We start from the raw sequence: 6786 nt of genomic DNA on the forward strand, positions 1-6786 counted from the left end.
TTCGTGGTACGAGGCTTCATGATCTTACACCGGCAGATGACCAGGATCCATCACCTCCTAGCACTCCACAATCGAGCGGTGCGGGGACTGAGTTCTCTCCCGCAGCAGAATCTCCTGCCATGCCTGTCGCGGCAGGATCTCCTGACGCTTCTGCCGCGGCAGGATCGCCGGCTGGCTCACCTCCACCAGCGCCGCCGTCTCCGCCTCGTCCACGCACCAGGCTTCAGAACAACATCCGCAAACCGTACGTTCGTACGGACGGGACGGTCACATACCTTGCCACGACTGACCCTGCCCAGGAGCCGGCCTCGGTTGAGGATGCTCTCACCATGCCACACTGGTGCGATGCTATGCTGGCTGAGTATCATGCTCTCCTTCAGAACAAAACTTGGCGTCTGGTTCCTCCTCGACCGGGGGTCAACATCATTGATTGTAATTGGGTATTCAAGACCAAGCGGAAAGCGGATGGATCAATTGAACGCTATAAAGCAAGATTAGTTGCGAAAGGCTTCAAGCAGAGATACGGTCTCGACTATGAGGACACGTTCAGTCCAGTGGTCAAGCCTACAACCATCCGTCTGTTGCTCTCGTTGGCAGTGTCTCAGGGGTGGCATCTGCGGCAACTTGATGTTCATAATGCGTTCCTGCATGGCTACCTTGAAGAGGAAGTGTATATGAGGCAACCTCCTGGGTTTCATGATCAACGATATCCATCGAATCTTTGCTATTTGGTGAAAGCTCTATATGGGCTTAAGCAGGCACCTCGTGCCTGGCATGCACGATTGAGTGCTACTCTTGAGGGGCTCGGCTTCAAGGCCTCCCAAGCTGACACTTCGCTGTTCTTCAAGCATCAACAAGGTATCACAATGTTTTTACTAGTATACGTTGATGATATCATCATAATCAGCTCGTCGTCTCAAGCTGCCGATGAACTGATAGTCCAGTTGGGCAAGGCTTTTGCAATAAAGGATCTAGGGCAACTGCATTATTTTCTGGGCATTGAGGTTCATATGCACAAACCGTCCCTGACCCTGACAAACCGTCCCTGACCCTGACGCAAAAGAAGTATGCAGAAGAATTGCTAAAGCGTGCCAAGATGGACAAGAGCAAACCTTCTGCAACACCCATGTCATCAAGTGAGCACTTGAGTCGTGAAGATGGGAGTCTTTTCTCACCTGATGAACCTACACACTACAGAAGTATCGTTGGGGGCTTACAATACCTCACGATCACCAGACCGGATATATCCTTTGCGGTTAACAAGGTCTGTCAATTTCTTCATGCACCAAAGACTGTGCATTGGGAAGCAGTGAAAAGAATTCTTAGATACATTCGAGATACAGTTTCACTTGGTCTGACATTAACCAAATCAGATTCAACACTGCTGTCAGCCTTCTCTGATGCAGATTGGGCAGGAGACATCGACGACCGTAGATCAACTGGAGGGCGTGCTATTTTCTATGGAAGTAACCTTGTTGCCTGGAGTGCACGAAAGCAAGCTATAGTATCACGGTCCAGTACAGAATCAGAGTACAAGTCATTGGCAAACGCTACTGTTGAACTAGTATGGATTGAGTCACTCTTATCTGAATTGGGAATTCTTCCAAACAGAATTCTTGTACTTTGGTGTGACAACTTAGGGGCAAAGTATCTCTCTGCAAATCCTGTGTTTCACGCACGGACGAAGCACATTGAGGTGGACTTTCATTTCGTCCGAGAGAGAGTTGCTCAAAAACGACTTCAGATCAGGTTTATCTCCTCAAAGGATCAGATCGCTGACATCTTCACCAAGCCATTGTCTGCTCAGTTGTTCCTGAATTGCAGGCGCAATCTCAACCTTAGCCCTCCGACGGTTTCGATTGTGGGAGGATGTCAGAATTCAGGAATAAGTTAGCTTTGCACATACGTGATATAAACTAACTATAGTTAGAGTTGTTAGTATCCTAACCTTTCTAGTCTATCTCATACTCGGTGGTTCAAACCGAAAGATTGTATTGTTGTAATCTCTGCCGAGCTAGTCTCGAGCTATATAAAAGATTGGGCTGGCCCGATTGGGAGCTGTGTCGTTCCAACAAATCTACTCGTCTCGTTTGTCTTTCAAACCCAAGGTACACGCAAGCCAAGAACACAAGCACGCACGTTTTTACCCAGGTTCGGGCCACCCGGAGGTGTAAAACCCTACGTCCTGCCTGTCTGAACTGGTATTGACAGTAGGTCAAGTGTTTACACGTTGCCGGGGGAGGGTCCCCGGGCGCTCTCTCTTTTCTTGCTAAGTGCTACTTGCTATCCTTGGACTAGGACTAGTCGAAAACTTAACCGGACAGAACGAATGCCCCGAACCCTTTGACCGTTGGTGCCGGTCCTCCTTTTATACCCAAGGGGATACCACAGGTGCCGCGGCGCATGCATTACAAGTGTCGCACAGGGAGGCATACCACTCCCCCTCGGTGAGCTGGTGGCACGCATGGACGCCACCTCCGCTGCCAAGGGTCTAAAACCCTAAAAGTAGGATTGGACAGTCACTGTTCACCTGATTTGGACGGGTAACGCCCCTCCTGTCGCCTCATTTAATGCACCTTGCGCCACCCTCCTCGCCCTGGCGAGACCACGTGCCTGACGCCCGCCACGCGCCCACGTGTGGCTGTTGCTCTGTCCGCTGGGCCCCGCCCATGTGGCGGGAGCCTGCGCTCGGGATCTCCTTCTCTCGGCAAGTTACTCCCCGGGAAGCGCCCAGGTCCAACACACCCGGGAACCCCCCCTCCCGGGAAGCGGCTTCCGGGAGGTGCCCAGGCGGGAATATTCCTCGAAGCCCCGCTAGCCCTTCCGGGCTAGTAGCCCACCGGGCCGCTCGTGGCTGCCGCCCGGGACGATATCCTCCTGGGAACTCGAAGACGGGGCCCACGTGTCGCTTAGCGGCGGTACCTCGGGTGCCACTGGTGCGATAGTAGCCCCCGGGCGTGGGCCGGCATCACCTGTTCTCGGGCGAGTCTTTTCCAGGTCGGTTGCCGGGCTACGCCCACAACCGATGCATGGGTCCCGATTCGCCTCGGGCCCGCGTCCCTTCATTGCCCCTAGTACCACGCCATCACAGACGGAGTAGTGGGTGCGTGATTTCCGCCCTAACTCCCCCCTTAAACAGGGATGTTAAGGCCTCCCCGCGCATTACTCCTTATGATTAGGAGTTATCCCCACGCACCCGTAGGGTACGGAACCGGCCGTTACCAAACGGCCGGGTGTTCTAAAGATTTTACCGCTGCCCAAAAGGGGAAAGCACTCTATTCCTCGCAGCCTTCGTCTTCACCCTCCTTCACATCTCGCACCCAAGTGTTCTTGCTAGCTTCCACCTTCGTCCCCCATGGCGCCCCCCACCACCTGGAAGGGAAAGGAGGTGCAGGTCTCGAAAAAAGCGGCGACCAGCAAGAGCGAGGCGGCAACCAAGGCGGCCAGCGCCAAAGACCAGAAGAAGCGGGAGATGCGGGCCACGCTCGCCTTCTACCGCCCTGGTTACAACAGCGAGGCGCTGGACAAGGTCCGGCATGCCGTCGCCTCCAATTTTAATGAGCGCGGGGAGACGCTGATCTTCCCGGCGGGCGCCGAGCACCAGGACAATGACTTCCGGGTGTTCACGCACTTCCTCCTCACCGGACTGGTGCCGCCATTCTCGCTATTCCTCCACGCACTGATGGAGTCGTACCAGCTGCGGGTGGCGCAGCTCCACCCCACGTCGTTGTTCCTCCTCCCCACCTTCCAATTCCTCTGCGAAGCGTTCGTGGGGGTGATGCTGTCGGTGGGGCTCTTCCGCCACTACTTCTACCCCCGCATTGACAACGCGAAGGCGATGTCGTCGGGGGTGATGTTCCGCGCCCGCGACCAGATGAAGTCCGAGTTCATCGTCCGTTTGGGGAAAAAGATTGAAAAGGAGTGGCGGGGCGATTGGTGCTGGGTCCGAGTGGAAGAGCCACAGGAGTTCATCCTCTCACCCACGGAGCTGCCGCAACCCGAAAACGGCTGGCAAGACAGGTACCACCGTGACGCCGGTCTCCTCCCCATCGTGGAGAAGATCAAGGCGTTGTGGCTAGCGGGGCTCGCCGACGTGGACGGGGCGCGCACCTTCGTCAACCGACGTATAGCGCCGCTCCAACTGCGCTCCCGGCCCGCGTGGATGTACACAGGTCCCGAGGATAGGACACGCCTCCAACAGGACGGCATGAATTTGGAGACCCTCAGGACGTGGGTGAGGGGAATCTCCGGCGAAACCTTCCAATCTACGAAGTTCCCGCCGGGGGTCTTTTCCCTTCATGCCGGCGTTGCGGCGCTCAACGACATCGTCGGCGCCTTCCCGCCCTGCAACGAGTGGGGGTTGATGGACGACACCCCCACTCGAGCCCCGCGCGCTCCCGTCCCAACACCTCGCGAGAAACAGGTGCTCGAGGAGAGCGGGGGTGAATCCGAGACTAGCTGGCCCTCCCTCCAGTCGCTGGATGACGACGACAACGAGGACAGCGACAACGCGCCCCTGATCATGCGGAGATCAAGGGTGTTTGCAGCGGCTGCGGTTGCCTCCTCGAAAGCGACATTCGCCCCGGCAGCGGCCGCCAACCCCGCCAACCAGAGGCGCCCGTCGGTACTTCAGCAGCGTCCGCGTCCGTGGGGGTCGCCGGAGCCACAGCAGCGACATCCGCTCTAGCAGCGGCCGCCGGCACCGCGTCGGCAGCTGCTCCGGTAGCACCCGCCAATGCCTTGGTGGGGGCCATGAGCGGCCCGGCAACGGCCTTAGCAGCGACAACCGCCGGGGATGTGCCAGCAGCCTTCCCGGGGTCGGTCCCTGACTCCGCGGCGACTTCGCCACTGTCTCCCGTGACGCCCCGGGACGCGGTGACCCAGCGGGCACCTGCGGTGTCGCCCGCTCGGGGGGTCTTCCGGGGCTTCGCGCTTCGACGCAACCCCCTGAAGTCCAATTCGCCGGCGGGTGCCAGCAAAAGGGGGAGGAGCGACTCCCCGCCTGCCACGCCAAGCAAGAGGGCGCGCGCGAATGCCGGTGGCGTCGCTGACCCGACCGTCCCAGGGGTCAGCGGTGCCGTCATAACGCCCGCCGACGACCCAGCCCCTACGGGGGCAGGGCCGGAACCGGTAGGGCTCCTTTGCTTCTCCTTTGCTGCATTCTTTCAGTTGTTAGTTAATCACACAAACGTACCTTCTTTTTCAGTAAGCGGCAGCTCGCCCGCGGCAAGCCTTCCGGAGGCTCCCGCCGGCACAGGCGAGGCGGGGGAGGCCCCCCTCGCAAGTCCACCTGCCGCGCCAGGTAACCACCTCGGCCTCCCTTGCACTCTTCCAGTAGCTCTCTTACTTGTCGATCCTCACACTTCTTATTGCCGTAGGCACAAGTGTGCCCGCACCGGAAGCGGGCGCTACCGTGATTGACCTCGACTCTGTCGTTGAGATCACGGGGGCGGCAGAAGAGTCGGAGCCGGCTCTCGCACCAAGCCCTGCCACGCCAGCGCCAGCGGCAGTGGTGGCCACCGTCACCACTAGGACGGTTCTGGGCGACGCGCCTGCAGGCGCGGACGTGACTGGCACGGACTCACCTGCCGTCCAGCAGGGGGCATGGAAGCTTCTCCAGCCTCAAGGTCCCCGAGCGCAGATGCGGGGGAAGCTGCCGAGGCAGGACGACAGGATCCCCTGGAGCAGGCGGGCGATCCCCCGCATAGCCCTACGTCAGCAGCGGGGGCTTCGTCGTTCTCGGCTGCCCTCCCCAACACTAACCTCGGCACCCTCGCCGGGCTAGCTTGGAATCCCATCACTTGGGATCCAAGCATCTTCGAGCGGGGGCACCGGTTCCTGGACGCTGTCAGGGACCAACAGCAATCCTTCGTCACCTCTTTCAACGAGGTGAGGGAGCACCACGCCGTTGCCAAGAACCAACTTGGCGAGGTGCGGGAAGCCGGGGAGAGGGAAAGGCAAGAACTCTCCCGGCTGCGCGAGGAGACGCGCCTCGCCAAGGAGGAGGCACGTCTTGCCCGGCAAGCCTTGGAGGACGCCGAGGAACCGGTGGATCCGGAGGCCGAACTCCACCGGTAGCTGGAGGCCCAGCGCACGAAGCTTCAGGGGGAGCTGGACTCGATGGCGGCAACCCTCGAGGCGACCAAGAAGGAGCACGCCGGGGTGCTTGCGGCGGCCCAGGCTCGGCTGGACGAGAAGAGCGACCTGATCGCCAACTACCGCGGCGAGATTCAGGGCCTTCGCGTCAAGCTGGAGGTGCAGGTCAAGGCCACCGAGGACGCGGTGGGAGCAGCGGCCCGGCACCAGACCCAGCTCGCATCCGTCAAGGACAGAGCGGCCAGGCTCGAGACCGAACTGGCCGCTGTTCGGGAGGAGCTCGCCAAGGCCGGCGAGGACAATGCGGCCAAGGCCACAGAGCTCGTGGAGCTGGCGGGCCGCCTCAGCAAGGCCAAGGAGGCTACCGTCACCGCTCGGCTTCACCACGGCACGCTGATCAGTCAGCGGAAGATCGAGACCGATAAGCTGCTCAAGATTGCCTAGGCGCTGCGCGATCTGCTGCCCAAGTTTGAGCTGCAGGCGGTGGAGGTGGACGGCACGGATGTCACGACGTTGATCCCCTTCTTCTCCGACTTGGTGGGGAAGCTTGGGGCGCTCGACGTCTGGATCACTCAGTACGGCGCCAACAAGGTCGCCAACTGCGCCCGGGAGGTTCCAGGACAATCCTCCCGAGGATACATCTTCGGGACCCGGAGTTTCCCTTCGAGTCCCTGTTGGACGCTTGGTCAG

Source organism: Brachypodium distachyon, chromosome 4 (genome assembly GCF_000005505.3).
Source record: "Brachypodium distachyon strain Bd21 chromosome 4, Brachypodium_distachyon_v3.0, whole genome shotgun sequence".
NCBI classification, from domain to species: Eukaryota; Viridiplantae; Streptophyta; class Magnoliopsida; order Poales; family Poaceae; genus Brachypodium; species Brachypodium distachyon.